This window comes from Malus domestica, chromosome 13 (genome assembly GCF_042453785.1).
Source record: "Malus domestica chromosome 13, GDT2T_hap1".
Lineage (NCBI taxonomy): Eukaryota > Viridiplantae > Streptophyta > Magnoliopsida > Rosales > Rosaceae > Malus > Malus domestica.
Genome location: NC_091673.1, coordinates 3,389,842 through 3,401,772, shown reverse-complemented (window position 1 = coordinate 3,401,772; position 11,931 = coordinate 3,389,842).

Genomic DNA, 11,931 nt, shown 5'->3' with positions numbered 1-11,931 from the left:
CACATCCACTATGGAGGCTGAGTTCGTAGCTTGTTTTGAAGGGATGAAACAAGCTGTGTGGTTGAAGAATTTTCTGACTGATTTAAAAATTGTAAAGTCGGTTCAAAAACCAGTAAGGATGTTTTGTGATAACAATTCTGATGTGTTCTTTGCAAAAAATAATAGAAGAACTTCTGCCTCAAGGTTAATGGATGTAAAATTTCTTAAAGTAAGAGAGGAAGTGAAGAAGGGGATGATCGAAGTTCAGCACATCAGCACTGTTTTGATGGTTGCAGATCCTCTGACTAAAGCGCTGCCTATTGGAGAGTTTCAGAAACATGTATCTCGGATGGGAGTGTTGGAAACTCTAGATCAGTGGGAGTAATTGATCTGTTTCAGAAAATTTGAAGGTTGCTGCTATGTGAGTAATTCAATTTGGGACTTTGTTTACATTTTAGTCTGAGCTAGCTTACTTAGTTATGTTTAGTTTGTTAGTTTGTTTTATATTTTAATAAGAGTCTTTGCTTCGAAACCTAAGGCTTCCGTTTTGGAGTATTGTGGTTTTGATGATAGACTTGTTAGATTCATATGGTACTTTGCAAGAACAATTTGTTTGTTTTAAAGGTTTATATGTTTCATGAATTTTATTCAGTTATTGAAATGCTGTTTTCATTGAAGATTGATATAGATTATAATCTTTTGAAAAGTGGGAGCATGTTCTGGATTGGTGTTGTTAATCATGTGTCATAATTGCAGATTTGATACATGTGAGTCTTGAATCAATGATTGTTTTGGTAGTAATCTGAGATTCTTGGCTTCTGTATTTTGAAATGCAATGGGACGTTGGTCATGATGATAAAATCTTGAATAAGGCTATGTGATCACTTCTTATAATTGGTGAAGGCTGTGCTTGTTCAATGTCTCGTGTTCAAGTGGGAGAATGTAAAGATATGAACATGAGTATTCGGTGAACAAGTATTAGTTATTTGGTCCAATTAGTATAAGAAAGCCTTATAGGAAGATGAATGTGAGTTCTTGTTGATAGAGGAATCTGTCATGGAGAAGAACTAACATACACTAGGAAACATGAGTTGTTTCCTAATCGGATTGTAATAGGAAATCCTCATTGGTTTAGGAGAGGTATATGTATATATATGCTGTAATCTCTGCTCTCATAGGCGCGCTCAGTCAAGAACCAAGTCCTATTCTTAGTTAGAGCATTAAGAGTTCTACCAGAGAGGAGAAGAGTTACAGTATACAGAAATTTGGACAGCTGCTGCAATGGCATTTTCCAATGGAGGTTCATCAGGTTAGTGTGAATACATTAGTTCATATGTAAAAGGTTTTATGCTTTCTTGATTGTGTTTAATGTGGCTTGAATCTTGATCTTGGCTATTTGATTCTAACACTGGATGCACAGACCAGGCGGTTGATGCTCTGATGTACAACTGGGGGAGTACCGCACGCAGAATTGTACGAAAGACAAGTGACAGGCGGTGGTTTCCCTTGTTCATCGATTTGCGAGGAGAAGAAGAAGCCATCCCAATACCGGAAGAGGAGGTTAGTAGTATTTTTCTTGTTCCGGCGAGAGTTGACAAAGGAATGGCTATAGATGAGAGAGGACCATGGCTTGCATACGCGCGTAGAGCACATCAGAGACTTTTCCGGCAGCCTTGGAAGTATCTCATAGTGTATGATATCGCTTGGGATCTCCGGATTTGATCGACCAGGTTCCTTGTGAACTTCCTGTGATTAAGTTTATTCCAAATTTTATTAGAATCGACTGATATAGAGTCAGTGGGGGCGACAGAAGAAATGAACACAAACACTCGTATAATTAAAAACACAGATATTGGATATATATAATATATATGTATATGTATATAACAGTATATGCATGTATGTCTGTATCAGGTTTACCAAATCCCTTCTCTGACGTTCTTCCTTTCTCGCCATGACCAATTAAAAGAACTTCAACCTTGAAGCCCAGCTAACAGTACTCTTCTTTCAAACCTCGAACCGCATGACTAGTAAACGTAATAACAATTAACAAAGTGAGCCTGAAAACAAAAATTGATTAAAAAAATATCAAGAGTTGCTATCTAGATTAAACTGTTATTGCTGGAAAAGTTGAGAAAATATAGGGAAAATGATAAGTGAGAGAAAAATATTTGAGTGCAAAGATCCGGTTAACACTGAAAGACAAAAACGTTTAAACTTGTTTAAATCCTAAATTTTATACTTTTACATGTTCGGAGTGTATAATGACCAATAAACTTTTTTTTGGAGTGTCAACTCCCCATTAATTTTAATAAAAGTACAAATATAATTTTAAAAGAAGAAATTTTTATAAATAGAAAACTCAAGTTATGTAGTGTACGGTGTACCGATGATAGGGTTGATATGTCCACTTTTATGGTATATAATGTTTTGAGTATGTTGTTTTGATTTCTATCCGAACTGAATGATCAGAACTTAAATATCAGCACTTCCTCTTGATCAAACGATGATGGGGAAATTTTTATTGTGACAGGAATACGGATGGTACATAATATGTTTTTATGTAAGCGGTGAAAATTTTTATTTTTTAAGTTATTAACTTTTTAACACACAAATATCATAATTTGTATAAGGACACATGATGTACCACCTTGTGTGCTAATCACACTGAAAAATCTCTCCTAGGGTTGTGTGCTTCTTGGTGGAGCTAGATGAATGGTACACGTGGCATGCTCAAGTCCCGTCTACCTTTCTAAGCGTGGTTTATGAAAAGAGATGACGGAGCAAATCTCAATCCTCTAACCTCTTATCTTTCGTCACTCTTGTACGGATAATGTTAAGAAAACTAAATTTATAAATAAAATTTTAAAAACTAAATGATATAGAAGTCAACGATTGATTTATTATTTAAATATTGATAAACGTGCTCATTTCTATAGGTGACACATTATTTAATATGCAAATTTTGTTTTCACATTTAATCTCTCTAGCATTACCCATCTTGCACAGGCACACATTATATATTCCCGCACGGAAGAGGATCCTCTTCGGATCCACTTTGTGAGGATCCTAGGGATTCTCACATCCTAATTGTTCATCAATCATTCATCAGATACTATTTGTGTTTAATTTTAAATAAAAAAAATTAAATGATTTGTGACCGCACGATGCACGATTAATGACTAAAATGTGAGAATCCCTAAGATCCCCACTATTTGAATCTAGATGGGATCCAAATCCTTCCCGCAGTACTAGTCTCCTTTGTCCCAGGCAATTGGGTTTGTACTGGACTGTGGTAAGTGATAATTCTGTGACCCGGTCTGCAAGCAATAATTCATCAAAGTAGTGAATCTAGTGATCATATTTTATGAAGGAATGGTAAAGTAAGAATTGAACAACTAGCTTAAGTAGGGCTGGGTTTGGTTCGAAACGGTTCAGTTTTTTGCTAAAATCGAAACCAAACCGAAATTTCGATTCAATTCGGTTCGATTCGGTTCAATTTTTTTTCTGATTTTTTCCAGTTCGGTTTTTTATTTATTTTTTATCCTCCCGTTCTTCGTCTTCTTCTTCAATAGCAAAAAGAATTTTGAATTGTCGAAAAAATTGAATACATTCTTCAATTAGTCCTGAAATGCACTTAATAAGATACCTTAAAACAAACATATGCAACTGGTTGTTGGCAAATTACATCTAAACCAATCAAGAAATTTAAGTGCACCATCGGGAAACATATGAGATTTAAGCTGCTCATCAGCAATTAAACAACAATCCTTGCATTTCTTAATTTCCAAGTGAATCAAATTACATTCAAGAAATTTGAATTATGCATTACAGCTGACATCTACCATTTCACCCTTCTACTACCAAGCACAATCAAGAAAGCCAAAACAGGTGCAGCATAAAAACCCATAAATCGACAAATAAATAAGAGAGATTGGGGATCTTTGGTGAAGGGAGGGTTGTTGCTGGTTATGGAGAAGATGGTAATACTTACGGATTGTAAACACGGTTGGAGCATTTGAACTGAAACAAGAAAAACCCAACAGTAGAAAAACTATTTCATAAACCACAAACAGAAAACTCCTAATTTACCAAATTAAAATCAACCAACAACACAACACAAAAACACAACCAAATTAAAATCAACCAAAACGAAAAAAAAAATCTTTTTTTTTTAAATTAATAGTTAAAATAAGGAAGAGATTGAACCGATTTGAACTCCCTCTGCCATCCTCCTTTGCTTCTGTTTCGAAAGGGGCGAGGGAAAATTATGATTTGGAAGAAGGAATCCGCGAGGAGAACAGGAGAAGACTGGAGAGAGAGTGATTTGGAGGGAAAGAGGAAGGAGAGAGAGAGAGAGACTGAGGAAGCAGAGAGATAGGAAGAAAGTAGCGGAGGGGAGAGAGAGAGAGAGTGTATGAGAAAAGGTGAAAACTGAAATGGAAAAGAGTGACGGCTAGGGTTTGTAAACTTAAGAAATTTTATAAAAGTATTACATATTAGAAACCTATAAATATATTACTGGTACAATTATTACAACACAAGCCCATGGTCAAGTTGTCTTGAAACAACCATCCCTAACATGTAGGTCAGGGGTTCAAACTCTGATGCCAACACGTTTTTGTGTATTTATATATAGATTATATTTTTTCGGTCCAGTTCGGTTTCCAAACCTCAAAAACCGAAACCGAACTGGCCAAATTCGGTTCGATTTGGTTTGGCTGTTTCGGTTCGATTTTTTTTTTCGGTTCAGTATTTTTCGGCTCCGGTTTGATTTTTTGAACCCACCCCTAAGCTTAAGTGGGCGGCAATTAGATGTATGCACACGGCTGGTGTCCAGAATTATTTTTTTCGTTTCATTTGTTTGCTGCTGTGTAGTTCTGGTGAGTTTTGGAGGTCTGGCATAAAAGAAAACATAAATCTATTATTCCTTATTTTTTTTATTTGACTAAAGATAATAATACATCTTCCGCCAAACGAGTACGATATTAATTCGTTTAAATCTGGCATGACTCTCTGCTGCTTCTCTGTCTTTGGTTCAAGTTCAACGCAGCCACCATCTATCGCCACGATCACTGTCCGAGCTGAAAGAACAAAACTTAAACAGCAGCACTTCCACTTGTTCATCAAACTGCTGATGGAGTTGTTTGCTTCTTGGTGGAGCTAGACGACTGCGGCAAATCGGACAAGTGGCATGCTTAAATCCAGTCCATTTGTCCAAGCATGGTTTATGAAAGAGATGAGCACACCTCAGTTCTCTAATCTCTTCTCCTTCCTCAATTTTGCAGAGACACACAGCGCATTCCGCAGTACTAGTCTCCGAATTCGGCCCGGGATTGGGTTTGTACTGGACTGTGGTAAGTGATATTTCTGTGGCTTGGTCTGCAGGCAATAATTCGTCAAAATAGTGATCATAATGTTTAGAGAAGGAATGGTAGACCACGAAGTTGAGTAGCCAGCTGAGGTGGGTGAAAGCTAGATGTATGTACTTGTACATGGTTCGAATAATTGTAAAAGGCGAATTGATAGAGTTGAGAGATTTAAATTTCCAAATAGGAGTTGTTGGGTGGGATTATGAGGGCCAAGTATGAAGGTATTACTATTTATAGGATTGGACATGGGAAAATAATAGAGGAAAGCAGAGCCATGCAATCAAATTTCGGCTAATGTCAATTGTAAATGGTGAGAACGAAAATAAGTTCTGCACACTATTTTTCACTTTTTCTAAACTGCTAAAAATTTTAAAGTACAAGCAAAAAGGTAAATATATTCAAAACAGAACCCAGATCCTCCTTGGATGTCCAAAACCTGAGTCTAAAGATCAAATAATTCGGACAGTTGAAATTTGATCTAACGACTACAATTATTATAACTTTTACAAAGGCTCCCTATTTGTAGCCGTTAGATCAAATTTCAATAGTCCAAATCAGTTGATCCTTAGTCTCAGTTTTTGAGGATCCGGAAAGGATCTGGGTTCTTCAAGACAAATAGGAAATTAATTATAACAAAATTTTAGCACGTATATATGTCAAAAATACCATATTAACTAATATATTTTTCAACATAAACTCATTTTTTACCCATTAGATTGAAGACTATAAATCAGAATCAATGGTCATATATTCAGTAATTTAAAAAAAAAATAAGTGTGCAAAAAATATTGGAGTATGATTCTCTAGTTTCTTCATTTCTATCATTTCCCGATCTTCCTATTTGAACGGTCATGATTAAACCACATCCCCATCTTATATTAATTTTTTATAAAAAAAAAAGACAAAATAAAAAATATAAGAAGAAATAATGGAAAGAAGATGAGAGATAATCTTAGGCCAAAAATATTTCCCTCCTTGAATATACTGAACAGTATCATAATATTTATGTGGTCAACTAACACAGGATACTCAATTATGGCAATCTATGATGTGACAACACACTAAATCGACAACATACGTGTCCGGTGGTTCAGTCTATTGGGTCACTGTAATGCAGATATATAGGACGCGTGATTCACAAAATAAACGACTAAATTAAGGAGTTTTGGAATGTAATAATTTAAAAACAATATTTGCCTACTTAAAGTTAAAGATAAGTAAGAATTCATACCTAAAATTTCTTAAAATTGTTTGTTGTTAATTTATATAACTTTATGTTTTTCATTAGAATCGTTCATAATATAAATTATCCAATAAATATCGCCTATGCAAAAAAGTTATTTAAAACTAAGGTCGTTTAGTCATCAAACTGTTTAAAAACAAATGAACGGTATTGGTAAAAGTATTACGAACCGTTTATGTATTTGCTATAATAGATTGACTAAACGACCTTAATTTTAATATATTTTTTGCATAGATGATTTTTACAGTGTGATTCATAGTATGAACGGTTTTGATCATAAACATAAAACTTTATAATTAAAGCCCTAAGAGTTTTAATTAAGAGATTTTACTCATCCTTTAGCCAAGTGTTGTTTATAATTTAATCTTAAAGAGAAATTCAAAACCAAGATATTTTGGTATAAACCGCCGGGTTGACCCAATAGGACAAGTCTTGCATGTCCCAGTCCTTTAAATTCTTCATCCAATCTTATGGTTCGAAAAGAGGGATTTGTATGTGGCTATAATTAATTGACTATTTCTTATATAGTCGGTTGGAATTCAAACTTCTTCGTGGTATCAGACTAGATTGTTTTACATGTGAAGTTAAACGATCACACGCGCTTCACGTTATTTCGTTGTATTGTCTACATGTTAAATTTGAAAATTCACCACATATGAGGGCAAAGTTCTAAAAGATCATAAGCGTTAGTCGGACGACGGACTAAAGTCTAAAGCCTAAGCGGCTAGACGGGGCCTAAAAGGACGAGGCGAATTTAAGTTAAATTTATTATATGTATCGTATAAGTAATGCTTGTTTATGTTTTAAGAAAAATACCTAATTGTATTAGAATATATAAATTGAAAAATAGAATGACATAAAAATTATGAAGTATTATAACACATATAGGGAAAATGGAGGACATGCATATAATGAGTGTTTATCCGAGTATTTAACAAGTTTCTTACAATTTATTAAAAAAATAAAATACAAAATGAAAGTTACCTATTTTCTATTTTAAGTGAGAGTCTGCAACCTCGATGCATGCGTAGGCGAACGCCTAGGTGGGTTGGGTGGACGCCTAAACAAGTGCAGACACCCTTTCTTAATTTTTAAACACCAAGGGATTTATCAATGTCATGGCTAGCCGCCTAGCACATAAGCGGAGATTTTTAGAACAATGCGTGAAAGGGCTTGTTGAGAGTGTCAATCCTATATCAGAAAAAGAATGAACCTTGCATGTGTTTATAAATAATGGATGACTCCCATTTGGCAAATTAGTTTTATGTGGAACCCCAACTTCTGACAATCTTATTGACTTGGAGCAAGTTCACCCCACTAAGGCAATAACTGACTAGACAATTAGACAAGGCAAATACTGCCTTAGTGAATAATAATTGCTCGAATGCATCACTACCTCATAAAATATATTGCGCCATCAATTGATTTTTTTTAAAATAATAATAGTAAACAATATTATTTTATTATTATTTTTTTTTCTTTCTTTCTTCTACAAACCTCTCTCTCTCTCTCTCTCTCTCTCTCTCTCTCTCTCTCTGGAAATATCTTTTTCTCCTTAAGAAAAAAAATGGAACTTTAACGAAAAGCTTTCGGTATTATTCATTTTAACGAAAAACCATATTTTTACACTAAAAAATCAATCATGGTACTATTCACTTTACATTTTATTTTGTCCTTATCATTAATTAAAACTCAAAAAATTTAAATCATTTTCATTAATTTTTCTTAAAAAAAAAAAAGATAATCTTAAAAATAGGAATTTGTATGAATAGAAAACACAATTTATGTGGTATATCAATGACATGATTGATATGTCCACTTTTATGGTATAGTGTTTTGAGTATGTTGTTTTGATTACTATCCGACCCGAATGGTCAGAACTTAAATAGCAGCACTTCCACTTGATCAGTGCTTCTTGGTGGAGTTAGATGACAAATGGGACCTGTGGCATGCGTAATCCTGTCCACATTTTCAAAGCATAGTTTTATGAAAAAGACCTGGCTTTTCTGCCCTGTCAGTTCTCATACACTCTCATTCTCTTTTATTTGTGAGGTCACGGTCAAACCACGTTAATATTTTATATCACTATTGTTTTTTGTTTTATTATCTCTATAAAAAAATCAATATAAAATGTTGAGGTGGCTTAACCGTGACCGCACAAAATAGGAGGAGATGAAAGTGTATGTGAATTGCGAGGGCAGAGAAACGGGGTCCTTATGAAAAAAGAGGATGGAGCAAAATAGATGTCAAATCCTGTTCATATGATGGAATGTTTATAGCATATATCAAAGGCCAAATTGGATTGTTCATCCCCGTGGTCATAGGACACTTGCATGATGACCCCTGTGGTGAAAAAACTAGGAATTAAACCCCTGTGGTCTAGAATGTTAGCAAATTTAGTCCAAAAATAAGATTTCTGTTAAAAGACTGTTAAAAGTTGGGGTAAAACTGTATTTTCAGTTCCAATTGACATTGAATTGGGGCTTTTTTTTATTTAAAAAATTAAGCATTATTTTTTTTGTTAATTGTTATAAAAAAATTATTTATTTTAAATGTCAATTGGAGCTGAAAATACAGTTTTACCCATACTTTTAATAGTCATTTAACAGAAATCTTACTTTTGGACTAAATTTGCAAACATTCTTGACCACAGGGGTTTAATTCCTAATTTTTTCACCACGGGGGTCATCATGCAAGTTTCCTATGACCACGGGGATGAATAATCCAATTTGGCCTATATCAAAATATGTTTATACGTGTACAACATAGTTTGATTGATGATAACAAGTTCACCAAGTGACGAAATGTTTGAGTGAATATAAATTAAGATTTTTCCATGTGCACTTTGTTTCTACCTGAAAAACTTGTAGTTTAACAATGGAACCCCAAAGTTTGAATCCAAGATCCATCATTGTTGCTCATGCAATGCAAAATTAAGTTGAAAAGCGCAAAAAACTTATAGTTTATGATCGGAAACTAAACATAACATAAAGTACAGAGACCTTTCTACCGTTCATCCTCGTTTACAAATACATGGTACACCACACGCATACATGTTTTTTCGCCAAAATAGATGAAGTACTACATTAATTTGACAGTAGAACTGGAAGACAAAATTAAACGTTTGACTTTAGATGAACAGATCTTTGCTAACAAGGGATCACTCGTGCATATATAATTACTCATTTAAATCTCTCTCTTCGGTTCAAGTTCAACGCAGCCACCATCTATCGCCACGATCACTATCCGAGCTGAAAGAGCAAAACTTAAACACCAACACTTCCACTTGTTCATCTAACTGCTGATGGAGTTGTGTGCTTCTCGGTGGAGCTAGGCGACTGCGGCAAATCGGACAAGTGGCATGCTTAAATCCAGTCCACCAGTCCAAGCATGGTTTATGAAGGAGATGAGCACATCTCAGTTCTCTAATCTCTTCTCCTTCCTCGATTTTGCATAGACACACAGCACATTCCGCCGTACTAGTCTCCGAATTCGCCCCGGGATTGGGTTTATACTGGACTGTGGTAAGTGATATGTCTCTGGTTTCATCAAAATAGTGATCATAATGTTTGGAGAAGGAATGGTAGAGCAAGAAGTTGAACAGCCAGCTGAAGATGGTGAAAGTTAGATGTATATACTTCCACATGGTTTGCATATTTGTAATAGGAGAATTGAGAGAGTTGAGAGATTTAAATTTCCAGATTGGAGTTGTTGGGTGGGATTATGAGGGCCAAGTATGAAGGTATTTATAGGATTGGACATGGGAAAATAAGAAAGAAGCAGAGCCATGCAATCAAATTTAGGCCAATGTCACTTATCAGTACTTAGAACCAAAATGATTTCTGCACATTATTTTTCATTTTTTGTAAACTGTTCAAAAATTTAAAGTACAAGCAAACAAGAAAATAAATCTAAACAAATAGGAAATTTAATATCTACTAAAACCCAAAAATAACTGAAATGCTATTCATAAGCACAGTGTTGTTCCAATTTTACCCTCATACTTTTACGATAATCCCGATTGTGTCCTTACTGAATATTTTTATTTATTTTTTCTTCCTTTTCTCTCTTCCTTCTCGATGCACTCTGGTTTCTCTTCTTGTCTTTCTCAAATGCCCACTCCCTCTCTCTAAAAGTCCATCTCTCTCTTCCTCCGAACCATTCACCGTATTTTTCAGTTTGGAAGAGTCCTCATCCTTAGCAGCATTTTAGATCAAGTTTTCACTACCCTCCAACCATGTAGAGTTGCTGACAAGTTTTCACTCACCTGCCATAACATTGCAAATTCAAAAGTTTTTACTCATCTGTTGGTTCCACTTTTTAAATATTAATTTCCTTTGTTTTGATGTTAATTGGATTATGGTTTGCCTTCATCTTCTACACACCAGCATATTCCTAACTCACATAGAAACTCTAACTTATATAATTAGAGCTTATTTTGTCCTAAAGGTTTACTATGTGAAGATTGACAAGAATACAAATAAACTTAAATCCCCAGACCATTCTTGGGTTGTGCTTCCTAATAATTTATGTGTTCAGAATGAATGTTTACTATGAGAAGATTGACAAGAATACAAATAATATTAATTTCAAACTTTCTTAATAGGGGTGTGCCATCCACACACCCCTTTTTACTTCTCTCACACCCCTTATTAATTTTGTCATTTAATCTTCTTCAATTCATTCGATCCGACGGTCGAAAATTAAAAGGGTGTGAGAGAAGTAAAAAAATGTGTGTGGATATCACATCCCTCTTAATATTGCGTGCATATTTTGGTTGGGAGTTAGATGTATATATATTTATAACTTTTTACATGTTTTATATGGTTCTAAAACCCGCAGCATCGTGCGGGAACACTTTCGCTAGTTAATCCTAAACTTTAGAAAATTGGGAAAGCAACCCTAATCTCATTATAAAAGTGGTGTGATATTCACACACCCCATTTTACTTCTCACACACCTTTTTAATTTTTGGCCTTCGAATCAGATGAATTGAAGAAGATCAACGGACAGAAACTATCAAAGGATGTGTGAGAAGTAAAATGGGGTGTGTGGATAGCACACCCCTTATAAAAAAGGAAAAGAATTATAATCCTTATCTCACTACAAAATCTAGTACATATATGTCAAAAATACCGTATTAACTAATATATTTTTCAACGTACTCTTTTTTTTTTAATATAAAAATATGATTTTTCATTAAAATGAATAGTATCAAAAAAATTTCGTTAATTTTTTTTTTTTACCCACTAAATTAAAGAATATAAACAAGAATCAATGGATATGTGCTCAATTATGGCAATCATGATGTGACAACACGTTAAAACGACAATGTAT